Source organism: Lonchura striata, chromosome 2 (genome assembly GCF_046129695.1).
Source record: "Lonchura striata isolate bLonStr1 chromosome 2, bLonStr1.mat, whole genome shotgun sequence".
Lineage (NCBI taxonomy): Eukaryota > Metazoa > Chordata > Aves > Passeriformes > Estrildidae > Lonchura > Lonchura striata.
In genome coordinates this window covers 59,849,988-59,877,931 of record NC_134604.1, presented here as the reverse complement: position 1 = coordinate 59,877,931, position 27,944 = coordinate 59,849,988, and positions in this window count along the sequence as shown.

Sequence of the window (27,944 nt, the reverse complement as noted above, 5' to 3'; positions counted from 1 at the left end):
AAAAATAAATTCTGATTAGATTTGAATGCTTGATGAAATCAGCATACAATTTATTTTTTCCACAGGGTGTTCAAGAATATTCATAAGAGCTCTTTAATTATTAAATAATTACAAATCATTCATTAAAACGTTATTCATTTCACCACATAATCATGCCAAGTCATATATTTCAAACCCTAGAAATTTTTCCTTTCTTAGTTCCAGACAGATCCAAGCAAAGTTAATTGAATATTTTTAATATTTATGTAGTTAAATGCCTAGTTCACTAAACCACAGTAGAGTCATAAGATGAGGCCCAAATCACAGGGGCAGCTCATGAGCATTTCATGGGCTCAGCAGGTAGCGAACCACTTGGTGAAATGCATAGGATGAGACTTCAGTAAATTGGAAAAATACCCTTGCTACCACATTAGGTTTGTCCAAGTTCTCCATAGGATCCCATGAGTTAAAATTTTCACTTCACTTTCCTTAGGTCAAAGTACCCCTATTGCTTTTAACTCCATCACTTACTTGCCAGCTCTTTTCCAAGGACTTTCCCTCACTTTACAAGAAGATAAATGGAAAATCTTGGGTGAGGAAGGCTTGCTTGACTCCTCCAGATGATGACAAAACACCTAATCAGTTAGGAGGGATGAGACCCTAGCAACAAGTTAGTTAGCATTTTAGCCATCCCATCATCCAGCCTGACCTCAGAGAATGATTACACCAATATCAAGAGGAGCTGCCTTTTTACCTAAGCATTTTCTGTGAGGCAGATATCACATTTCCCCTTTCATGAGTAAACTGAGGGTTTGAGAAAACAAGAGTTAGAGTGGTTTAAGGGCTGCATGAGGATCAGGCTCACCTGTTGTTAGGAGAACAAACACCAAGTGTGGGCAGCACACCTTTTCACATCACAAGATCCCCTGAGATGTGGTCCTGCCAGGGAGACCTGCCAAGGAGCAGAAGGCACCAGAGAAATGGCCACTCCAGAGACTCGTCCTGAGCACCGGGATAGCTACACTCACTCAGGATCAAGGACTTCCCCTGCAGTTATCTCAAGGACCACTAACCATAACAAGATAAAATTATGTTTTCTACAAAACATTTTTTTCTGTCTGGCTGTTATTCCAATATTTTAATAATGTCCACAGGGGTTTGTTCAGGGTCACAAGGGAAGATGCTGGTAGATCTGGGGACAAAGCTGAGGAAAGTCTCATTCTCATTCTTCCTATCCACCAAGGAATGCAGCTTCCCAAATCAAAGTGACAGGATGAGTTCAAAGGTAAAGCAGCAAACTTACCAGTTAATTCAAGCATTATTTCTACAAATGACACTATATCATACTGACAGAGATGAGGCCCACTCCTTGACCTTATTCTTGGCAGAATTGCTTTCTCGGGAAAGTAAAAAACATTCTGTATCCTTCAGGTAGAGTTATAAAGAGCTTTATTAGTAATTGAATAGAGTATCTTTTCTTGTCCAGCAGGCTATTTAAGAGTCAATATCTGCAGAAATAGCCATGGAGAAGCCAACAAAATATCCATCTGTTTACAAAGTCACAGCACGGCATGGCTACCAGGTTCCTAATGTAAGAGAGTAAAAGCTACCCTCATGTTCCACAGAAAGACAGGTCAGAAGGCTGGATGACATTGGAAATATGCAGGTGTAGCAAAACAGAGGTCTGCAACACCTAGAAATCATAGTTGTATTAGAATATAATTCATATGCCTGCCTTCATTTTAAATATGTGTAACTAACAACAGAATATAAGTATTTTGTAACACTCAAGGCACAGCAAGATGTCACCTATAAGAATCTATAAGAATCTATGTGAGGAGCATGACTACCAAAGATGAGTGAAGTTGCAAGTAGGTGGCATTGAGCTAACAAAAATTGCCAGACAGGGAGTAGCATAAGCAGATGGGACTGCAAATAGCCAGGACAATCTGCATACTACATGAGAAGGATGATATGCAAAGCAAAAAGCACAGTAAGTGATACAGGGAGGAGGTGAGTTCTTCCTTTCTCATAGGAATCAGCACAAAACCATCAGGCATAAGCAGATATATAAATAAACAGAGAAAAGAAGGATGACAAGCCCAATTCTGGCTTCTTTCATAAATGAGCTTTTGGGCCTGATCACCAAACCTTGGCAAACGGGCACCACTGAGGACCACAACCATCAGTGCCAGCTGTGAGGCAGCAACCTCTGCAGCACAGAGTGCCCACAGCTGGCTCACAACACGGCCGCTAAATACAGTGGTGATGTTGAAACGATGGGTGGCAATCAGCTGTGAGCACAAAGGCTGTCCCTAAGGAATGGATTTAGTAAAGGTAAAATTTTAACTCTTCCCTGGTCTGTCAGCCATCTAAACATCTCCATGATCGCAATCCCAAATTACCACACCATATATGCACGTTCAGTTGGCATACCTGCAACAAAAGAGTTCTGCAACAGAAGGAATTTCTTTGCAAGACCTCCTGACTGATCCTGAGGAATGGACACACCCTAAGAAAACCAAGATGCTATAATTGCTGTTTTTTAAAATAAAATAACTTTCCACATATAGGGGAGAAGAATTAACAGATTGAGGGGGTTCATAATGTGCGTATCTCCAGTATCGATATGAGCCATACCACAGGATATGTATCCTCATCTACATTCAGTGGATCACTGTTAAGCTATTTAAACTGAAGCAATTGCTTCAGTTAAACCCCTAATGAATATTTGCTCACACCAGAGAAGCCTTATCACAGTTAGCAGTAACTCACAATTTAGCATATCTTGGGCAAGGTCAGCAGAAATAGCAAGTCTTGGGCAATGAACCTGAGTCTTGCCCTAGAATGAAAGTATCCCTTTTTATCATTCACTGATCCTAAAGGCCTTTCTGCAAGTGCACAAAACTGTACCTTGTTTACAAATGGGCAGCAATGAGGTGCAGGATGGGGTGTGATTATCTTATGGCTATTTTAACACTGCAGGACAGTCTCAGTGGCTGGAAAGAGAAACCACAGCTCAGCTTCCAGCCCTGCAGCCTTTCAGTCAGGCTGCCTCCTTCCAGAGCATGACAGCACCAATTGTACAGCACCTCTGAGTGTCAAAAACAAAAAAAAACCCTTGAGGTGGAATTTTTCTTGCCAGCACCTTTAGCCATCCAAATACTTTTGGAAATGCGACCCACAGGCAGCCAAGAAGACACAATTTGATTACTTTCTCACATCCTTTTAATGACCAAAGTCCTTCCATTTTCAGACAATAAATCAAATATCCTCCCTGAGCTTTACATGTTTAAGAATACTGATTATTAACTCCTTTACTAAAACTAATTAATGCATTCCTAACTTGCATGAATGAATCTGTCTGTATGCTTGTGACCATGAACTAGAATTACTTTACCAATAATTTAAATTATGGTGATGTCTGTAGGCCATAAGACGGCAGGAAGCCTCATTATGCTAGGTGCTATCAAGGCTGCAAGGAGGATACATTTTGTTTTTCTTCCAGTTTATAACTTAAGTTATGAAAAAGAGCATTAGGGACGATGAAGGAGAAAGGTAAGCTTAATAAGCTGTGATTTAATTTGCTGTTCTGCTTTCCCATGCTCTTTTGCCATAATGATCACCCTGTTGGAAATGCCTGGGCTGTTCTTGTATGGCAAAACCCAGTATGGAAGCATGGGGAGGGAAACGCCACTCTCTGCAGAAGACACATTTGACTGGGTGTTCATTAAATTGTCTACTCTCAGACAACTGGAGAGAAATGTGAGACAATACAGCGGAGAGGGCCTCGCCAAACCATCTGAACTTTGTGGTAGCCCCATGCGAGGGTTTTATTGCCATCAGTCAATCAACCAGCATGTTTGGCTTAACTTGTGGGTTCTTTTCCCTCAGGCAGTCAATGACATTAGATTGATGTCATGTTAACACAGCTTTCTGAGCTAAGCAAACAACAGTTTAGGCCTGATTTGTGTAAGCAGCTACCACAACATGCAAGCAATAGGGGAAAATGCAAGTAATTCAGCTTGCCTTGGGTTTGGTCTGTGATGGAATGGGACAGAATGGCACACCAAAACATGTTTTGGAAATAAAAGAAAATTGCAAGTTCTCCTGGAATTTGATTGAAAAATGCCCCTGGATTGGCATTCTGAATTGTCCTTTCAGGCAAAACTAACCATGTTGGGCCTGTAACATCACACTTATGCCAAGATTTAATAGTAGAATCAGGAGGCATCAAATAACAGGAAGAAAATTCAAAATAAACAAAAGAAAGTAATTATTCACAGGCAGAATTCCTTGACAGAGGATGTTGTAGACAGAGAAAGTGTATATAGGTTTCAAGGAAGACTGAAGAGATTTGAGAAGTTCACTGAAGGTTAATAAAACCTCGTCCGGCCCAGAAAACTTAAAAATATGAGAAGGTGTTAGAGGAAAGTACTATTATTGTTCTTCTTCTCTAACAGTCTTCTCTAATCTCCAGTTCCAATCAGCATTGGAACCAGTATGCAGGGCTAGAAGAACATTTTATTCGACCTGCCACTTTTGTATTACATTTCATGTTCTGAGACAACATACCAAGTTTATTTGGCTTTTTTTCTTTTGCAGTTTTTTTTTACTTTTTGTCTTCTCCCTTTGAGAACCCAGAAGGCAAAAACAAAGCTCTTCATGTGAGTATGTAGGTGTCAGAATTTCCACGCTGTCTCATATGCAGGCTAGATGTCTTCTTGCAGGTACATGAATTAGATTAAAGATCATCCTTGGACCACGGGGAAAAAAAAAGAAAAAAAAGCCAGGTCAGAGCTGTGCCTTCCACAGTTAAAAGTGCATATCAGTGTTAAGATAAATGCCTTAGAATTTGAATAAAAAGCCCACCAGTATCCACAAATTACACAGATGAAATGCACTTAATCCTGTATCACCATGCCAAGAGGATGAAAAATTACAGCTCTCCTCACTTTGATCTGGTAGGAAATATATAAATTCTTTTTCTACAGCAAGAAATCCGTTTCTGTAGCCAGGGCTGGTTGTGCTGAAGGGAAAAAAAAAAAAAAGAAAAAAAAAGAAAAAAAAAGCAGCACGTTAATTCAGCTTCCAAACCACTAAAGTATACCACAAAGCCCTCAACTACTTTCCACACAGCCTTCACCTCAAGAGACTCTAACAATTTTCTTCTTGCTTCTAGGTGATGATTAATACACAGGCTCCAAATACACCAAGGGGTAATAAAACACCCTATGCCATGAACACATATTGGATTGAATTCATTATTTCTTGAAGGTGTTGGAAGTCCTGCCAACAGCTCTTCCTGGGGAACAGCCCTTCTCTTTCTGAAATGTTATGTTCTGATTATGAAGGGATACCTTTAGAAAACTAAAAAAAAAAAAAATAAAAGGGAACACCATTAGACAATTTCAATAGATTTTTAAAACCCCAGAAATAAAGTACTTACTGAAAGATGAGGCTCATTTTCTCTGGACAGGGCCTGTGTTACCACAGAAAAATGCCTCTTCAAAGATAGCCCAGTGGAAAAGCAGACATTGAAAGAGAAGCAATAACTGCTGGTAGCTGCACACAGGAGAGGCCTGACCTCATGCACCTGGGAACTGAACCATCAGAACCTCACATCTCTTTTCTTTTACTGCAAGGAAGCAGATTAACTGGCCTAGGGTAAAAGGGTAAGAAGGATGGGTATCTTTAGAGCCATCTCTCTAGGGCATTGTTACACTAAATTATCATAGAGGCCTCTCCCACTCTGGCTAAACCCTCTTTACCTAATCAGCTTTACCAGCCATGCTGGGTGCCCTAGTGTCCTGAGACCAAGCCCATCTTCACCTGCTAATAAAGAACCATCTACAGTCACAGTCAATGAGTGCCACTCCATGCAGGTCACAGACAGCATTAGGCATAAGAGGTTGATCTCCTCAGCACCTCAGTAACTGATCCAGCTTTAACAGTATCTGCAATGTTAGCAACACTGAGAATTATTACAAATGAGAGATTGATCACTCAGTCAAAAGCATATCTCACAAATTCAGAGTTGTAGAAGACCTCATTTTCCCTGTGTCTGCTTCTCCTAGCATCAGTGTCACAGTTGATGAGCTCCAGGATGGCAGTATCTCTGAGTCCAGCTGGCAAAACACAGCTGATATGCCAAATTCAGTACAAATAAAAGGACAGCCTGTGTGGGTTTCACTTAACCCTAGATATTTGCCTATGTAGTCATCTAGGGAGACTCATTCTACTCTCCTTCTCTAAACTCTGGAAAACAATTGGCATGTTTAGGGAGCAATTTCTCTAACCACAGACAGCTATGCTAGGGTAAAATGAATCACACCCAGAAATTCCCATTTTGCTGCAAAGGCTATGAAGAGAGTAGAGAGCAGACAGCTAAGATATCAACAGATAGCTAACAACCTGTATGTAGGAAAATAACATCATCATCTCTCTTCTTAAGAGCTCATGTTCAAAAGGGAAACAATTTACTGGCACAGATACTGCCCACAAGATATTTTCCAGGGATTCCTGGTTAAAATGTCCATTCAATCAAACATTATCAAGTAATCCTACTGAGCTAAGGCTAAAGAGCCTAGTAAAGAAACAGTCAGGCACTCTGAGGAAAAAGACAGCCTCTTTCACCCCTTTAGGTGATTGGATAATATAAAAATCCAGTGCTCAGACCAACAGGAAGAGAGTTGTGTAGGTTAATCAGTCATCCTGCTCTAGCTGAGATGCTGAAGTGCTGGGCAAAGTGCATTTCAGTCTGGTGGATGGGCTGTGAAGAAGTCATGGGAACAGCTGAGCCCTGACTATCACTGGCAAGGCACAAGCCTTGTACATGAGGCAGGAGTCAAATACTTGGTCCTTACAAATCCGTGTCTTGGAAAACACCAAACTGACCCCTTCCTAAAGCCACAAAGCCCTTGCTGTGAACAAAGGCAGCTTTCTGATCTCTCTTTGAGCAGCTTAATGAGCCTGAGGTTTTTGCAGGGACAAAATGTTTAGCGTTTTCATTCCAAACAGCACAGAGTATACCTGCCATCCAACACCCCCATCTCAGCCTGAATCACTACCTGTGTTTTCTCTTTGATACCTATTTTCTTCCAAGTTCATCACTTGCATGTTTAGCAAGTAATACAAATTACCTTGAGGACACAGCAATTTCTCTTCCCCTATGTAAAGTATCCCCATATTGACTAGAAAACTTTGTTCACATGTGGAGCAAAGGAAGGTGGTAACCAAGATCAGCCTTTGAGTGAAAAGATGATTTTCTCATTATTTCAGACCTATGTTCCTGTAGTCAGCAGCTCACACTCCAGATGAGGGAAAGCAGCACTAGATAGCAGAAATGCTCAGGTTCAGACTGTGTGCTTATAGAGTCAGGGAAAATATTTTTGTTAGTGTATAATTAGTCAGTTCTGTATGCACACTAATGGCAGCTGAAAAGGTGTGTGCTTCTTTGAGCTTCAGGAGCCTTTACCACAGGAAACAATATTTTATTATCATGTAAACTTCTGCATTATTTGCAAAAGGTCTCAGTGCAGGACAGATATTTTCATCACTCACTGCCATATCTAAGAAAAAGAGATGGTAGAAAGAGTTTGAGAATAAATATTTTAATAAATGAACTGAGGGGTTATTAATTCCCTGTTTTTCATGCAGAATATAAAGTATATATAATTTCCAGGAGGAGGTGATTGATGGTGCAGCTGAAAAAGAAACTTTCTTCATTAGATTGAAGCAGGCACTCAAAGCGTGTGGGACCCCAATGGCCACTCAGGCAGGGCAACACACTAAGCTCTCCAGAAGTATGGGGAGAGAGAAAGGATGAAGGAAGGCTCAAGCAGTATTTTCCTTCACTGCTGTTGCCCAGAGATGTTATGGATGCTCCATTCCTGTTCAAGGCTGGATTAGACAGAGTTCTTAACAACCTGGTCTAGTGGGAGATGTTCACCATCCGTGGCAGGAGGGTTGAAACCAGATGATCTTTAAGGTCCATTCTAACCCAGACCATTCTATAATTCTATGGTTCTGTGTGGACTTCAGGCCAGACATGTGCAGCAAGCAGAATGCTCAGCATGCAGGCCTCCCTTATTCTGTACAAAGTAAGCTCCATAAGCTCTTCTGCTCTCAAGGGCTACTTTTTCCCTTCTTTCCCTTCTTCACATGGGAGAACATATTTGAAACCTACCACTACTTACAAAGTTTTCTCTATTCCACCCATTGTATTCAATGGATTTTAGTGTGTCTACAAAAAAAAAAAAAAAGGAAACTAGGGAGTAAAAATTATAAAAGTCTGGGAGGTGGTGTGGGAGAGGCATACTTTTTCCTGTGTTTAGTCATCTAGAAGGGAGCTAGTCCCACTAGAAAGAGCCAAGTTGCTCCTTTATATTCCAGTCCATTCTTTGGTTTATTGAGAGAGGAGATTTTTGGTTGTTTTTCTTTGTTTTGCTTTGGGGCATTTTGGAGGTTTTTCTTTCACATTGCTTTGTAGCATGGTTCCGGGGCTAAAAATATCATGTAAACTAGGTTACAAGACTTGAAGTTAAACTAATACAAAGTGGCAATCAAGAAAGCCTCTTTTCAAGTCTTTGAATTAAAATGGGATGTTATCAACATATCATGAAATGGGAAGAGCTTATTTCAGTGCAGCTTTTCTGCAGATTCTTTGCATCTGAAAGCATAAGTCAGATACAGATTTGACTGTATCTGAATTAATATATCCCTAAAAACATAATGAAAACAAACATTTGGGATTCTGCAGATTCATGCAAAGGATGATTGCTGCCTACAAAAGTCCTTTCACTGACATAGATTTGTTTTCACTGTCTGTTCAAAAGTTGAGGTGTGTTGGTCAACCCAGCTGTTTCAGGACAAGGAGTGGGAATCAGATGCGTGGTCTAGAATCATACTTGCAGATGTGGTGAGGAGTAATGTGAGGAAAAGCCTGCTGCATGCACACACAACATCATCTCATCAAGATCTTTGCTTTGGGCTTTGAGAAAGATAAAAAAGAGAAATAACAAATGGAAAAATACATCTCTGGAGTTTTTCTAAAAGGCTCTGTTAGGCCTTTCAAGTGTAATTTTGTTTTATGTCACAGAAAAAAAAATAGTCATCTTTAACAGCTGCTAATTGATTGGGCTGGGATCATATGACCCATCAACATCCTTTCAATCTATTTCATAGTGAGCAAACAGAGAAAGGATATAATTGAAATAGAGGTAACAGGACAATCCAGAGATACACCCTATTTTAACAGTCACCTTAAAATGCCCTTTTCTTTAATGTTCCATTTTTGTACTACATGTTCAGAAGACTTCAGTATTCATTTAAAGAGCTGCTCAGTACAAACTGAAAGGCTAGTCTAGACAGTTAAATTGAATAAAAACAACAGAAGCACAGAGTAGATAAAATAGAGTTCAGCCCAATCTGCCATAGGATTTAGTAGCCCTTTGCCAATTTTTTTATTTAGACTGAAATTTCCCTTTCTGTGTGTCTGCTTTAGGCCAAGATTTTTTTTTTGTTGTTTGTTTTATGGGTCTATCTATAGATAGACACGCATACACTATTTATTTGAAAAAATATCACCAGTTTCTGAGTGTGGGGCAAGGCAAAACACTAATTTCTCTGTGTGTTTCCTCAAGACACCTTTTGTGTCACTAGACTACAGGTGTTCAGATTTGACAGCAAGGCTTCATCTTGCTCAAGAACTTGCCCAGTACTATTAAGAAAACAAAAATCATGTCTACATGGGGCTTGGTTATGAGGGTTTGATAAACTACCATGTGTGCAGGCTTAATAGAGGGTTGCCAGTGCTTTATGTGCCCTGCTGTGCCCCAGTCCAGGGCTCAGAGAGACTTTTCCTACAATTTCAGCCATAGCCAGAAATGAAGGGTAATTAGAGTGAAGCATTCTCTTCCATCTTTCCTACCTTTGATGCCCAGGTACTGGAGGGGAGAATGCCAGCAACAATCTGAGTCCAGCCTAAGGAAAAGAGCCTGGAATATTACTTGGAAGAAGAAAATTTAGGAAGACAAACAGAGACATCAATCCATGTAAAAATAGGTTACAGAAGGAAAGTTAGGAGTAGATACAAACAAAAAGGCTCTGGAAAGTAAAAATTAAACTATTTCCACAGACCCATTCCCATCTTTAAAAAAAAAAAAAAAAACAAAACAACCAAACAACAACAAAAAAAAAACCTATAAAACACACACACACAAAAAAAAAACAGAACCTCCTCTTTTATTTTTTTTTTAATCTAAACAAAATTGAAAATCAATGTGTCCTTTTTTGTTCCAAATCACGAATCCTGTTAGATTAGATGTAGCTTTCACTGTGTTGTTGTCAATTCTGCTAGAACATCTAGTGGCCCCACAGCTCTGCTGCTGTTGATGAAATCATGTGGCCCCTCTCTTAAAGACCAAGAAAGGGGGTAGAGAGGGAATTAAGTAAGAAAAAATATCCATTAACCTGGGGATTTCTCACTTGTAGCATCCTGTGACCTGGCATTTTCCTACCTTCAAAGTGCAGCTGCTGATATTCACTTGCAGCTGTGAATGCTCAGCTCTCTCACAAATCAGAGCTGAGGCTGAAGATGGACTCCTAGAAAACAAGAGCAGCACAACAAAGCATCACTTCAGTATCTGCCTAGAGAAATGAAGGAGGTGGAACCCTGCCTCGCCCTCTGCACAGAGAGCTGGAGACAGACATTTTGGTTTGGGTGGCATCATCCTCATTGCTGATGGAAGACACAGTATTTACGGTCTCACAAGGGGTCCTTGTTGTGGCATTTTGTGGCTGGGAGGCAATAAGCACAGTTGGCCCTGTGATTAATTTCTCTGGTGTGCCTGTGTGACAGCTGGATTGGGAGCAGCCTTCCTGCTCCCTGTTTACATGCCCAGCGCTGGAGTGGTTTGAATGCACTGTGACCTAAATGTACTTCCAGAGTCAAGGCTGACCTACTAATATATAAAGATAGATCTCTCTGAGATTCTGAGTGACACCTTTCAGGCAGATAAATTCATTACATTACACTGCCTTGCAAAACCACCTCATCCACTAAACCAAAGAAGAAATTCTAAATTGTCAAATTAAGTGTGACAGCTCTGCTAACACAAGAATATGTTGCTATCTCAGGTGAATAAACTGAAAATCTAAACTATCAGCTGAGGAAAATATTTGGAAAGGCATCCTGTCTCATGATACAACCCAATAAAAATGCAAACCTACCCTAGCTGTAAAGTTTGGTGTAGCAAAAGACAGAAACATAGAGCAGGATACAACGAAATAATTTGTTCTCTAAGGGTGGACAAATTTAAATGTACAAAGTTATTTAATTGCTGGGTCAAAAAGTGTTTTACTTGCTTTATGGAAAGGTATTGATCCAAACACTGCTATAGCCTAACTTCTTCTTTGGAACGTATTAGAAGTTCAGTGCAGAGTCTTAGACTAAGAGGTAACTTGTGCAGAATTAGACTCTGAATTCTTTTGTTTTGTTAGACTCTGAATACTTATATTTGTTTTGGCCTTTTGCATTGCTTTAAACAGAAGGGAAGAGCATGTCTTCCTTCAATATCCTTTCTACCATGCTGAGAGTATTGGATGAGATCCTCAGATTATTGGGATTTGAATAAACCATATTTTGATCAGAGTAAAAATGCTCAAATACAAAATCATGTTTTATTTCAAAGCATCTTGGCAAATTGAGGAAGAATTAGAATCCCTTCACTGACCAGCCTGAGAATCAATGATGCTGAGAAGCAGTAGTCAATATTCCAGGGCTCTCTACCTAACCTGAAGAAGGGCCAGGAGACACCTAAAAATAAGCTTGAGAGCATTTGATCGTAAATACAGAAATATGGAACTTCAGCAATGAAACCCCAAACCAAGCAGGTAACTCAGCAGAATTTTCAATTTCTTATAGCCACCGTACTTGGCCAACACACTGCAAAACAACCACCCGGCTTTGGAGACTGTCTCACAGCTTTGGGTTGTGGCTTGAGTAAAACAGGGATGAGTTTCAGTTGAACAGCCCTATTTATAGTTTCCGGCAGACACCAGGCCAAACTCTGTGGTTTTGCCTGGTTTCCGTCTGAAAGACAGCAAAAATTGGCCATTTCAGCTGATTCTTTGCTTTGGGTTTTGGTGTGGATGAGAGAAAAGAGGGAGGAAGTTTCATTCAGCAGTTGAAGTGATGAGAAAAGTAAGAGTCTACGAACCTCACCAGCCAAAACTACAGAAGGTTGACATAGAGCCCTGGGAACAGAAACCACGGTGATTTTTCTGTCTCCCATGGTAAGCAGAGACTGTGTGGTGGGTGATAGTGCTGTAGGAAAATGTCTGAGTGGAGCTCCACAGACAGGAGGTGGATTGCATGGACAAGAAGCAAACTGATTGCTGCTGGATGGATCCTGTCCTCCTACATTAAAGAACTTCTGATCTAAAATCAGCCGCTCACACATTAGCAGAAAAACCTTTACAGCATGCACCTCTCAGCTGTGAAACCTCAAGGCACGCCAAGAGGAAGCTATGTGGTCTTCTCAATGGTTGGAATAAAAATATGAGAAGCCTGGAGTACTGAGCCACTGACTCAGAGTGTGACTGTAAGGAAGTCACTCCACCTTCTTGTGCTTCAGTCCAAAATAGGTTTTAAAAGTATGTATCACTTAAAAAAAACATCCACTCTGACTAACCCATTTGTTGAGTAACTGTACATGTGATGTCTCTGGTAGCTTTCTTGGCATATGAAGCACCTTCCCAAAAAGATAATCACCCAAGATAGTGCAGGGTCATGATATTGTAAAGGGATCTCCCTTTAGGGAAACAAGAAAATACCAACAGAAATGATCAATGGAATCAAAACTAACCTGCAAATGTAGATGCTATCTTTCAAAAAGACATCTGGAATCACTATAATTTTATTGTTACTCATTTTCACAGGATTATTTTCTACCTCATCATCATTTTCAAAAGGATGAAACAAAATAGACCAGAATGAGAAACTACTGCTAAAATGGAAGAAGACATCAAGATATACCTTTTTTTCCTTTCTCACAACTGGATGGAAAACAAGTGAAGCTGAATTATACTATCATGCATTTATCTTACTTTCAGTAGTGAGAGGTACATAGCAATTTGGCAAGCATTATAAATACCTCAGTAAAACTTAAGTGAAAAAATTTCAGTAAAGTGATATTATTCACACAGTATAATGGCATCAACAGAAAGCACATTAAAAGTGTCGAGCCTTTTCTCTTCTTCCAATCCCAGCAGCATTCCCCCAAAGCTTTTACTCCATCTCCCAGATAATGCATAAAGAAACTGAGGCAGACACAAAAGTTGTATCTATAACAGAAAATTAAATGCAGTCTGACAGCACCATGATCTTTTGCACTGGCTTTAGCTAAGAGCAGCTCAGACACAAACCACACTCTAAGTGAGCTAAGAAACAGCCAAGCTATATCTGCTCTAGCATGACCTTTCTGATCCAGCCAGGTATTAAAAACAAAGGCACTTGAGCACACCAAGGTGCCAAACCTGCCCAGTACAACAGTTGCCAAAGAGTGTGAAGAGATGTAGACACAGCCAGCCCACTCCTTCTTTTTCCTTTGCCCACAAGGAACTTTGACTTGAGGCTATGCCAAACAAAAGACTCTTTAGCTCATTAACACAAAATGTTGATCAGTCTCAAGGAAACTGGTTTTAGCCCTAATCAATGGATATCATTGTACCGTATGGCTACCAGTCAGAAAGATTATTCAGGGAAAAGAACAATAGAAATCATAATTTATTTCTGTAAGGATGAAAGTTTACAAAACAGAATAGACCACATGCAACATTAGAACTACTCATGGTCATTGAAAACAGTGTTGTGTCACATGCAACCCATCCTATGTATAAGCAGAGTTCAAGAGATCAGCTGATGAAGGTGGAAATACCAAAAACAAACGCTGATTCAGGTGAATAAAGACCTCTGGGTGTCATCTATATTATTCCTGATCATCTCATTCCCTGAAGAAAGCAGGACTAGCACTGAAGTTCAGCCTTTCCAGATGAGTTTTGAGTATCTCCAAGATTGGAAATTGCACAACTTCTCTGGACAATCTTTTCCACCTCTTAAAAAAACTTGAGAACTCCTCTTTTCTTATGTTGAACTGGAATTTCCCTTTCTGCAACTGATGTCTGCTGCACTTTCCTTCTCTCTGTGTGCCTCCAAAAAGGGTCCAACACTCTTTTAAGTTTTACAGTCCCTACAACTTTGGCATTTGGTCCCTGCAAAACCATCTCTTCTCAGGCTGCACAAGCCAAGCTCCCTCAGGCTCTCCTTGCACATGGCATGCCTCATTTCCCAGCCACAGTATCTCTCTATTAGCTCTCCTTTTTCAACAATCCTTCAGCCCTGATGTGAGCAATGGCCCAGCCACAGTCAACACTGAATCGTAGGAAGATTGCAACTGGAAGGGACCTTGAGGTATAGTGCTGATGTGGGTTCTACCCTCTCCTCAACAGCAGCAGCATTCACTGATGGAGCAGCTGCTGCTGCTGCTGTTTTTGATGGTATCAAACTAACAAAGTTTGAGAAACCTCACTCCAGGGTGGAAAATTCTAAAAAACACACAAATCCCACTACTTCCTGCAGCTGCTCAAAACCTCCCTGCCTTCATATGCATGCCTGAAGATGTAGGATTTCATATTTAAAGGTTTTGGTGGCACATGTATTACTTTGTAGGAGGCTATTTATGGTTCACTGATGCTCACAGCACTGGCTCTTTGTACTGCCCACAAGTCATGTAACCTGGCTTTTTCCCAGCATGGTGTTAGTGGAAGACAGTGGGTACACTGGTTATGCTTTGAGATGTGGCCAATAGGCAGCTGAGCACAATAAGGAACGTACCCTGGACCTTTGCTCTTCCCAAATTGTAGGGCTGGCTGGACAGTGTCCTGGTCCCCAGAGTATTTATACTTCAATTTACCTCAGCTCAGAGACAAAGCAGAAGAAAATTCCTGGCCATACATAAACTTGGGGAAGCAACTAAGCCAGACCTCTCTACTGACACTAACAAAACATCTAAACCAGAACTAGATGGTCAAGTTTAGGTGACTGACTCTTAACCTTTGCAGAGACTGAAAGACTTGGAAGGCAGCAGTCTCCCACCCTTCCGGGAGAGTCTCTGGGAACAGTCCAGCCTCCCAGAGACATGCTGAGGATTTGCACACCATCTTGAGCAGACTCACTGTCTTGTTTCTCCAACATTTTCATCTTGCTTTTACCTCTTCCCCAGTCTTCAAGAAAACACAAAACTCTTTTTCCCTCTCCCTTAAACACCTGCCCCTCTGGACTCACCTTCTTCTTCCATTCTGTTCTTAGGAATAGCTGACCAGGCTGATGTTTACGTGGTGAGAGACAAGTAAGACATATCCCACAATAGTGCTTGTATTCCTTGTGGTCCCAGAAACTCTGAAATAGTTCTGAATAGCCCTTCTTTTTTCCAGTGCATGAGCTCCCATGATTTCTTATGCTGGCATTAATGCAGCTTTTATTTGCCTGAGAAGCACAAAGTACATGGACATAGAGAATAAAGGCCTACGTATTTATTTAGTAGATTAAAGATCTTATATTAGTTAAAAAGACACAAATATCAAGGGAAAAAAGTACTGCACAGCATAGGTCTCATGAATAGTCAGATTCCAATTACTGTAATTATATCTTTCAAAGGTAAGGTATGAAAATTATCACTTAAACGAGGGAACAAGGAAAGCAGAGAGAACAGTACCTTCTTTCTCATCTTATCTTTGTCTCCCTGCCATTGTACTGAATTGCCATGATTACTTTTTGTTAAAGTCTTTTCATTTTTCTCACTGTTCTCTTGAGGATATAAGGCTAGGTGAACAAAGCATGGTTATCAACCAAAATTCAATTTCACAAACTCCTAAAGGGAAATATTTATGAAAATGCAGACTTCAGAAAGATCAGGTTCCTGTCTAACTTTCCTTTATGAGTTTGAACAGTGAATGAACAAAAGTAAATGCTTCAGTGATGAGGTTCTTTTTGGTTGGAGGTTGGGCAAAATTAAGGGCATAAAAACGCCTTCCCACAGAACAAAGTCAGCAAAACCTGCCTTCTTCTCCAGGTTCTTCTTATTCCTGCCTTCCTGAAATCTTCCCATCTTCATTCTTTCAAGCAACTAGGGGTGGGTCTAGCTGTCATTGAACTATTGCTGCAATTGCCTCTCACAGCTAGTACATTCCTGCGCTGGTGCTGCTGAGGTCACCACCAGCTCCTGCTTTCCTCCCAGCTGGATGGCATCTCTTGGACCATGAGTTACTCTTTGTGCAACCTGGTCCCATTAAATTGTGCATCTATCAGTGAAAGGAATACTTTTCTCTTTGAAAGAGGAAGGTATCATCTCAACATGGATGGCACCAAAATAACTCTGCAAATATTTTTCCTGTTAATAACTCTGTTCCTCAACACAATACAAGGCCTTTATCCTTCTCAACAGTCCAGAAAACTCCATCAAGCTTAACCCCATGAAGAGCACTGAGTCCATTTCATGTCCATTGGGTGTGAGGCAGCCTCAGAGTGCAGGAGTTGAGCACGAGCTAGTGACACATTCCCTGTGGCAGAGCCATCCGAAACACTGTTTTTCTTAAGGGGATCACAGTTAGACTTTCTTTTGGTGTCAGGGCAGAGGGTTCAGAAGGAGAGGAAGCTAAGGGAAGGAGAGATGTAAGGAGAAGTAATGATGAAAAGTAAAGAGAGGAAAGGGTGTGAGGGTTAAGGTCTCTCACTTAAGAGCACTTCTGACAAGATCCATTCTGCACAAAGGACATCTGACAGTGCTCCACTTGGATATGCAAATGGACAAGGGAAGGAAGCTCGCCCCACAAGCCCAGTTATATCCTTGTTAGGAAATTTGGCACAGATCAAGAGGTGACCTCTCAGCAAGAGATGGTGGGGCAGCTGTGACAAGGTCTGTGACATGTGCTTTGGGCAAACTTGTCCCCACTCCCTGCTTGGCCTGGATATGCCTGAGTAAGGAAGGCTTGGACATCCAGTGTGCCTTTCCCCTCTGCTCTGCAGAGTATTTCTCCATCTGATGTCACCTGCAATAGGACTGAATTTAGAACAAACACAGAAATAAAGCTGTTCTGTTGTAAGAAGCCTCCTGTGCTGTATTATTCATATTTCTCTGCCTCTAGTGAAAGCCCCTGAAGAGGTCTGGTGAGGTGACACAACTATTTAGATCCAGCTTCCTAATGCAGATAATTCACAGAAGTACAAGGAACAAGACAGAAGGAGAGTTATTAACATTGCTTTAAACTTTGATGGAATAATTTGATGACTGAATTTCAGCTCTTTTTGAAGTCAAAATTAGTAGTCATGAACGTTGCATTTCAAGGTAACCCTGCTTAAATTAAACCAGACAGTACCGAACTCTCACTGGAATCTGTTAAATTAATGGCAGAAGTCTTTAGCAAAACCTTTCTCCCCCTACCCCGCCCAAACTGTGATAAGTGAGGAATTAGTTTTTTTAAAACAAAAATGCAATTTAAAAATTCAGTGTTGAAACTCATACAGAACACTTAGCTTCTCCACTAATGTCAGATAACTCCTACACACACCAGCTCAAGATAATATGGGTCAGAAATAAAAAAATGCTGATAGAAGCTGAGTTATAAACCATAGATATAATGTTTGTAAAAACATCCTGTAAAAAAACATGTAATATCATGGAGGTGGTGGCTGGAATTCCAAGCAGACAAGAACCAGATGAGAAATGAAGTGTGAATTTTGAACAGCCATTTGAACACCTTCAGTACAGATATGGTGGATTCTTGTATGAAGTCTTGAAATAAAGGATGTTTCTTTTCTGTGAAGCTGTTTTGGCACAGCAATGAATGGTGACCTGAGTGTGGAAGTCTTTAAGCCAAATATTCTGCCTTTTTTTTGCTGGAGCTCAGACTTAAGGGTAATAGACCTGCTTTCCAGCCTTGGAGTCCTTGAATCTTTGCACAGGGATGTATGTACATGGAGTATATCTAAAGCTCTCCATCTAGTGGCAGTTCATAGGATCATAGGACATAGATTCCTTTGGGCTGGAAGGGACCCTTCCAAGGCCTCTTAGTCCACCTACCCTGCAGCAATCAGGGATGTCTTCCACTATATCAGATTGATCAGAGCCCTATCCAGTCTGACCTTGAAAATGTTTGAGGCATCTACCACCTCTCTGTGCCAATGCCTCACCACCCTCACTGCAATCTAGATCGACCCTCTTTTAGTCTAAAAAGTGAAGAGCCTTGTGATGTTGCCCATTTGGTGGAGGCTCAGTCAGGTTGTTCCTGTGCACTGAGCAAGTACTGCACATGCACACAGAGACACAGGCCAGCCCCAGCCCTCTGCCCAACACCACCCTGCTGACTGCCGCTCTCCTCTCATTTCCTGTCCCCAGTAATAATTACAAACGGAAAAACTGTGAAGATTCATCAGCTTCCTTAGGACTTTCTCACTCTATGAGTATCTTTCCTTGGAGATGAGATATCCTTATCATTATAATATTATGTTATCCTTTTGAATCCTTTTTAATGTGGATGTACAAACCTTGGAATTGGTGCGACTGAGATAAGGGAACACAGAGCAAAGTAAGGTTGAGAGGACCACCAAAGATCCTTGCCAGCTTTGTGGACCTGTGTGTCTAAAAAACACCATTATAATGAGCAGAGAGCATATGAGAGAAAAGGAAAAAGGGGGAGGGGGTGGGAAATCCTTCTCATTCAAACTCTTCTATGCACTTATCTATAAATCAAACAGAACCTCTCTGCAGTTCCATCAATGTCACTGAGCTGGTAAGTGTTAGGTCTAGGAACATACAGGGTGTTAATCTTCATCTGTGCTTCCAGAGTAGATTTTTACATAGCTGAAGGTTAGCTCTGAATCAGTGACCAAATTGTCTTCTGCTTCCTTTCTGGTGAAAATGAGGTCTTCCCCATGGGTGTCTGACAAGTGTGGGCACAAGAGTTCCCTTCATTCTTTGTCTCCACTAGAGCTCTCACTGGATTTGGTGGGAGACAGCCCCAAACAAGGGGTGAAGGTCACAGAAAATCATCTGCAGTTTTTCAGGCTTTTAGCCAAGTTTTATGTGGTTGATTGTTGGCTGGCTTGCAGATTTTCCAGCTGTTTGATTGAATTTATTATTTTTTCCCCTGCTCTCTAGCTTATGGGTTAATATTCTGGCCAGATGGTGCCAAGCTGGGAGTGACTATCTTGCCTCTCTTTGCTCCCTCATTGTGCTATTGATGCAGAAGTCAAGTTCCTGTCTGACAGCCTTATTTTCTAAACTCTGTTGCCTTATGCTTTTTTTACATAAAGATAATTTCACATTACCTTTATGTGACACATCACAATTCTGATGCAGGACTGGCTGAGGAGCATCAGGAGCAAAGAAAACTCTTTCATGTGTCATGAAATACAGAAGAGGCCCATCTCTGACTCCATTCAGGACAGAGTGAGTTATACTTGACAAGTCCATCTTGGTTTTTGTATTTCTCTATATCAACCCTAAAGGTGGAATGGATTCTTTGATGCCTCTCTTTGGGCAGACAAATGCCATCCTACACTGCAGGGACCTTGATCAACACACACAAAAAAGCTCTCTGCATAACAGACAGACAGCTTTCTCAGTACAACTCTTTTTTATTAAGCTCTTTATTGTAACATGAAAAAAATTATTCCACAAATTGAATATTTTGGAATTTTTGTTTTGGAACTATATAGTAACTGTTTTTTTCCTCTGCTTAAAAACAATAATTTGATTAAAGTATACAAAATACACACACCCATACAGTTTAAGAATGACAAAGAAGCATTAAAACCTCAAGTGCTATTTTAGATGAAGGAACCATAAATGTTGGGAAAATGTCATAAAATCATAGAATCATTAAGGTTGGAAAAGACCTCCAAGATCATGGGATCCAATCTTTGACCAAACACCATTATGTCAATTAAACCATTGCACTATATCCAGTTGTTTCTTGAACAGTTTCAGGGATGGTGACTCCACCACCTCCATGGATAGTCCATTCCACTGTCTGACTCTCCTTTCAGTGAAGAAATTCTTCCTGATGTCCAATCTGAAGCATTCCTGGTGCTTCAGGCCATTTTTTCGTCCTATCAACAATGTCAACCCAATGCTGTTTGGTTTTTTTCCTTACAATAATACAATTAGTAAGCAAGAAACCAGATTATAAACAGAACAATAAATAAATCCATGCAGATGATTTCAGCATTAAACAACTTGCCCCTTCTGCCCTTCCTCCAGAAAAACAACTGCTTCTGATGTCATAACATTTGGGTACCCAGAAAAAGCATTATAAATCACCCTTAACAGAACTCTTCAGAAATACAGAAATAGGGCATTTGGTAGATGGAGGTGATTTATTTTATGGCCATCAATCTCTCCTATCTCATATGCTTGAGATTTATATGATTATGTAGCTTGACATTTCCACTCTGGTGACAGACTTCTGAGAGCTGTCACTTCTTTGAGGCAGTGCTCCACGCTTCCCTACACACATGATCTTTTCCTCTGAGTGATGAACTCATGTACAAACAGCAGACAACTGCTGGGGCTCTTACAAAAAGCGCGTCCTGGCTGTCTTTTGACCTGCTTCTGCTCCCTGTAATCTCAACAGAAAAAATCCCCGTAATTCTGTGAGCGGGAACTAACTAGCTGACCGCCTCCATGGACATCTCTTTGTTCTTTGTTGACTCTGATGAGGGTGTCCTCTGGTCATCTTCAGCCCAAAGACCTATGGCAGCAAACTTCAGCTTTGGTCTTCCAGTATGCAAGGGGTCACAACACAGCTGCTTTCACAATACACAAATTAAAAATTGAAAAGTTGGACAGGGAAAAAAGGAGCATTAGAGAAAGAGAAGGACATACATGGTCTTTCAGTCCCATGAGTGTCTGTTGCTCTGTTTTCCTCCATTGTGTTATTTTACTTTCTTAGTCAGTCAAGAGAATTTCTATTAGTATGTTCATTTCCTACTTGTCTAACCCTCAAAATGTGAGATTTTATTTTCAACCTATGAATTAGCTGGTTTTTTTCTTTAAAACACATGAAAAGGGAAATGACAGGAGCATTTCTGTTGTTAATGTATCTATTAAAAACCAATAAGGAAGGAAAAAAAAAAGCCTGAAAACCTAAAGGGGAAAGGAAGAGGTATAACCACATCTAATAAACAATACACTGGATAAAAAGAAGGAATCAGGTGAAATTTTTAACTGAGGACTTACCTCATTAAAACCTACAAACATAGGGGAAACAAGGACCATCCTTGGAATCTAGGTGCATTGGAAATTCAACTTGTGAAGCTTATGTGTTTGTACCTTCCTCTAAATGTAAACCATGTGAAAGCTCCCAATCAGTTTTGTACACAGTAAATTATTAATGTCTATTAGCAAGAAAATCTCACTTTGTGACTCTGACTCAACCTGTCAAAAGATAAAGAAATTTTATAGAAAGCAAGCAATTGAAAATTACAATTGTAAAAGAAAACAGCTCATGCCTCCAAAAGTATAAGATAAACATTTACCAAGTGGCCTCTTGAAGCAGACAAACAGAACGTTACTGAGACAGAGTATACTATAGCCAAAAATATCTTGATGCTTTACTGGCATCAAATAATAGGTCCAAGTGTCCATCCCTGAAATCCTTGTTTGGTGATTCAGATATTGGCTGCATATAGAGAAGATGTGTGTACACCTGGGGAATGGTAATGTCCCATCAGGGATGGTACCATAAAAATTAATCTAAGAGAACAAATTGAGTATAATAAGACATTCTGGACATTTTTCATACTGGGAATCTCACCTCTGTGAAACACAAAATGGGCAATTAAAAATATTTATTGAACTACCTCCCTCTGGATACCGAAATGTGAAGGGTTCATTATGCGATGCTATAATTGCAGCAAGAGAGGACAATTAAAGTAGTTTAAAAAATTAATTTTGACACAAATGCAAGATAATTCCCTGACTGGATAATAGTTATGCACATGGGAGAAAAAAAAGAAGAAAGACATTTCTAACTGCAATCAAATCTATATTTGGCACTTAAAGGAAAATAGGACAAAGGGCACTTGAATGCAGAGACACAGAATGCAGTGGGCAGATCAGCAGAGCTCTTGTTTCAGACCAAAAAAAATTGAGTGAGAAAGATAAGAAAATTTGCCTTGAGCTTTTACCGTATGAATTTCAGCACGCTACAGAACAGACTGCTGGGAATGAAAAAATAAGGGTCAGTTACCCTCCCTCACAGGACATTTCTCAAGTCATTGGGAGACTGAACCTGCCTTACTTTGTATTGTTTCACCATGACAGCGACGAACCAGCAATTCCAATTCTTCCCAGGCACTTCCCTTCCTAGGAACCAAATTCCACTTGCACTTTGTGCTGAAACCAAGAAGACTTTCGTCTTTTGAATGCAAGCTTCTTCAGGAGATGACAGTCACTTGTTCATTCAGACAATGAGAAGACTATCAGGCTCTGTCATAGGGTAAAATCTGGCTTCTTTAGCCTGTGGGAAAAAATAACAGCAACCAACCTCTGGAAGTGACAAATATTTTTCTTGACAAAATTTAAACAGCTGAGTAGGACTTGGGGGGGAGGGGGGTGGGGGGGAGGGCAGGGGTGGTCACAGGGTGTGTTTCATCCTCCATATAATAAGTGCACATTTTATTCTGAATCCGTAAAAGCACATCTGATGAAATAAAAATTTAAAAGTGCAAATCTTTAAAGAACAGCTTGTCATGAAGATGGCTTCAGCTGTTTAAATACAGAAGTCCAGTGATATTCTAGACTCCCTACAGCACCTGGCATATCTGCATGTGGCTAGCAGACAACTATTATCACACTAATTCTCTTTGTAGGTACCTGTGGTAACTTCTGTCAATTCTCTGCAACAGGATAAAGGAACTCATGAAACTAGCTGTTGCTTAAATCTGTCTACATCTAGAGGATTATAAAATGAAAGTAAGTTTTATAATTCAGTAGTGCAGCATCTCAGCTTTTTTCTTCTCTTTTCTTTTCTTTTCTTTTCTTTTCTTTTCTTTTCTTTTCTTTTCTTTTCTTTTCTTTTCTTTTCTTTTCTTTTCTTTTCTTTTCTTTTCTTTTCTTTTCTTTTCTTTTCTTTTCTTTTCTTTTCTTTTCTCTTCCTAAGAGTTTCCTTTCTGCCTAGCCAAAGAAGAACTGTACTTACTCACAAAAGGTGTTCATTGATTTCATCATTCTGAGGAGTAAGCCCCCAGTAGGGCTGTGTGTGTTTTTGTGCTTCACATCATTTTGTAGATAGATAGGCAGTAAAGAAACGGTGTATTTTGCCTAGGGCGGGTGGAAAGGGAATACAACAACCCTGCAGGCTTTAGTTGTTTGAGGTGAAGATCCCCTGACTGAAGCAGGGTTTGAGTTCTCCACTCCTGGGTACTTACAATGCATGCAAATACTCCATTCACTGATGGCCTGGTGTTTCCAAACTTTGCTCATTCTACCTGCCTCAGCTTTGTGCATTACCCTTTTGACTCTCCGAAGGGTGTTTGAATAGATGAAACAACTTTGTTCCCATTGTGATCACAGTTCTCTTGATAAACACCACATTTCATGTGGTGGTGAGCTTTGGTGAGCTTCTGGCATCTTTTAAACCCATCCACACGCGCCCCCCCCCCCCCCCCCCCCCGCCATCCTCCCCACCTCCTAAACAACAAAAACAGAACAATAACTTAAAACATGGGAATAGGAAATTTTACTGTTTCCCTCTCTGCCATGGTTCAGCAAATAACTTCATTGTTTTTACTCTAACCTCTCTGTACCTTGGTCAAATTTGGATGAAAATTACAAGTGGAATAATACATCCAGTGGTTTATCTAGGAGGATTTGGGTACAACAAACCAAATATTTGTAGAAAAATTGCTAAATATTTGCAATCTGGGTTTCTGTATTGTTTAAAGTATTTTCAAAAATAGCTTCCTATTTCACCGCAGTTTTTTTAACTTGGAAGATTTTGTTTTTTGAAAGTTTCTCTTCCAGATGTTGTTAGGTTTTCTGTCTTTTCTCAGTCCCTTCTAAAGATCTAAATCTTTTCCTGTGCCAGCCTTCCTGTGAAAGGTGAAGGAAATCTCAGTGTGGAGTGACAGAGAAAGGAAAGAGAAGTAATATTTAATGAACTACCCTTGAAATACTTACAAGCATTGTCCCTGCAAGAAATTTCCCAGGTGACTTCTGCAAATTATATGCTGTAAAAAATTATTTTTTACAGTAACATACAAAGACACAAAGCAAATTTGAGAGCCTGATGGTGCAAGATACTGGTAAAAATAACAGGGCAAAATCTTCTTCTGACCCGGGGAGCCATGATCCTGCTGGGAAAGGGAGTGAATGCTCTAAATCAAGGAAACAGTTGGCTTTTAAGCATTCTGCATTAAAAGAGGGTGGGAATTGCTTTCTAGAGAAGAAAAGATTTGGGCTATCATCCAAATCCTGAAGTAAGAAGAAATCAGCATCTTTAGGAAGAAAGACAGAACTAAATCTTGCTATTTGTCATAAATTCATTAATGAAACAGATGTTTCATGCTTACTCTTACCAAGACTTAACTGTCTTTCTCTGAGTCTCATTATATCCAAGACACCTGTACTGCCTCATCTCAGCTGCCATTATTGAGGACAACACTGCCTATGTTTCACCTTCTAGATAACAGTGTTTGTGTTTGATGCTGCTGATCATATTATATTGTAATGTTCTAGGCCTTTGATTGTAAAATCTCATCTGTATCTTCTTTCTGTGTTTAGAATGGAGAAAAGCAGCTGTAAAAGTAAAAAGTAAGTGCATGAACAGAATTGTGCAGATCAATAAGCAAAAAATTAATGAAAGTACTTCTACAAGAAAAAAAAACCCAACTTTGTCAGGCCCCATAAATAAACATCAGGCATTATTAGGAACATAAATACAAAAATGTATAAAATATGAAAAATTATGTCTAAGTTTGGGACATATGAAAACTGTGGTTAAGTAGAACATTTCTGTCTATTGGGACTTAAGTATTTTCCTCTCCCATTTACTCTAGAGTTAAAGAACTCATTTAGCATGTAAAATTTGATTTGGATTGCACCTTTTCCCAAAAGGGCCTTGGATCTTTTTAAGTGACTGCCCTGTTCTCTTGTACTCCAGGTTGAGCTGTTTCCTACCTTCTCCTGTGAAAATTGCTGAATCTTGGCTTGACTATTTTGTTCACCAAGTTGTAGGGAAAAAAAAGGAAAAATATACATTTTGTGTGCATGAATGAACTAATAACCTGCTGTACAAAGTGCCAAAGAAATACATTGGGTTTCAAACCCAATTTCCAAGCAAGTGTTCTTGTTCATCCAGATAGTACCTCCCCAATGTGTCCATCATATAACATAGGCATTATTCTTAGGCATGGGATACTTAGATTTAAACCTATCAGGCAGCAAAATGATTTCTATTATTATCCTGCAGACTTATTGAGTGCCCACACCATTGAACAAGGAGAATGGTACTTTTGTACACGAGCTTTTGAATTGGTTTGCTTTTATTAAAAACTAAAAGAACCCATTTTTTTCTGTACCAAACAAAACTTTCTTTTTCCCTTTCTATTTTTGGTTATAATTCTGTATAATGAAAAAAACTGAATGTTTTGTTTTCAATATTATCTAAAACTGTAACCTCCCTTGATTTGAGTTCTGAAACAAATCCCAGTTGTTCCCTCAGACTTTATTCATACTGAATCAAACCTCCAGCCTGTAGTGGAGATGGTCCATAGTACTACCCTTGTGGAACAGGGATCTGCACTGAGAATTCTGGAATACAGGCAGACTTTCTCCCACCATCCTACACATCTATTTAAATGTTTTGTCATTGTTTTCTATTTATGAATAAGCAGCTTTCCATTGCATGATAAAGATTCAAATGAAAAACACTTCAAAATGCTGATGGAAAACTATTTGAAGTAGGAGCCACGTGGGTGCTCAATAACAGAACAAAGGAGAATCTTAAGTGTTTGCTAATCCCTGTGAACCTTTTATAGAGTCAATTTCTTTCACTGACTAGAAGAAAAATTGCAGCAGATGATGACTATTAATATACATTAAAATCTCAGATGGTATTTTGCAGTACAGGTAGGTGAAATCTTGCCATTCTGCCCGATAGACATGAAGTTCTTCAAAACTGGGACAGGAAAAGCTGACCCATTATAGTAAGCAGAATAAACCAGTTATACTTACTCATTGGTGTTTATAAGAGGTTTTAGCTGGCTTCCTTCCTGACTGGCTATAACTGGCAAAACAATTTCCTTCTTTGAGAGGAGCTGTCACTGGTGTAGTTTCTCTTAGGGCCAGGAATGGAATAAAGCGTTTATTCTCTCGAAACATCCTCCTTTGTGTGGAAGCCTATAAACAAGTTGTAATGATAACCAGACATTCATCAAATTGTGGGGAAGTGATTAGTGGGATGCCACAAGAATTAGTGTTCAGCCTAGGTATAATTGACATCTTCAGTCTCTTACACAGTCTAATAAAATCTAGCTGCTGGAAAAACTTTTCTCATTTCATTGGTTTACTCTCATAGTGTCAAGGTAAAGATTGTTAGAATACTTTCAGCAATTATTATTTTTTACTGTGGATTTTTCCACTGCTTGTAAAATACTGACTTCACAGATGTCTGTCCATACTAGAAAGCAAAGTAGTTTAGAAGTAACATGACAGTGATAGATGTTGCTATTTAGCACAATTCATAACCTCTTAGTCCAGAGGGACCACAATGTGTGAGCCTGACTTGTACAGCACTGAACCAAAGGGACTTTTCTGAATTCAGAACAGAGAACACACAACCAGGTGAGAAATGTTAAACTGATATCTTGGTTTTGTGGACAATTGAACCAAATACTCTAAGTTGAAACTTATTGTTTCTATTTCTAAGAAAACAAGCTTTTCTCTTCTCAGCATTTCTCCTGGAAATTCATTCCAGGGCCTGTCATTCAGAAAATGAAGAAAAATTCCAACTCAAAATTATTAGTTTTATTTCAGTCCCCATACATTTGGAGACTGACTGTAAGTCTCTGAACTAGCAAAGAGATTTTTTTGTGGGAGCTTTTTCAGAGGTTAGGCTATACTTGCAGTTTAGACTCTCAAAAGCTTGGGGCCAAGCCACAAAAACTTACATTGCACTTTTCACAGGTCTGATTTTGCTAACTTTGCTATATTCCCATATTCCCATAGTTGAAAGTGGGAAAAGTTATCTCCCTTATTAAAGTATTCCAAAATTTTGTATAAGAAACCTTAAAATACATGTTTGGTTAACAAAAACAACATAGCACTAGTTTGTGTAGTTTCAAACCAAACTAAACCTTCAATTAAAATTTAACACTAGGAGGTAAATATTTTAGACCATCTAAATGAAATGCACAAAATCAAGAGTGTAACTTATGTTGATAGCAAGTTAAGATTTCATAGTTTAATTATGTATCAAATAGTCCATCAGTTTAATGAAACAGAAAATCAGGTTAATAAGTTAATAAATATAACAATTAAGCAAATACATACATATATTTCCATAAAAAGAGAGCAATAATTAAATATATACTATTGTAAGAAAAAACATCTTGACGAATGTTGGGGTCTTGAGAGCTGCTACACACCGTTCCAACAGTATTTGTTGTTGTTTGAGCTAAAAAGCCCTATATGCGTCATTCCCAATGTCTTTACCAACATTTGGCCCAAATACAGGTATTTTTATGCAACTACCAACTGCCCATTTCGTGGTCTTGCTAAAAACAGAATCTACATAAAATGTGTGCAAGTGCAGTGCCACCCCTGATGTGTTATGAAGATTTAAATATTTTAAGTCCAATGCATGGTTTGCAAGGCTTAACTTGGACCTCAAATATTTGCAGG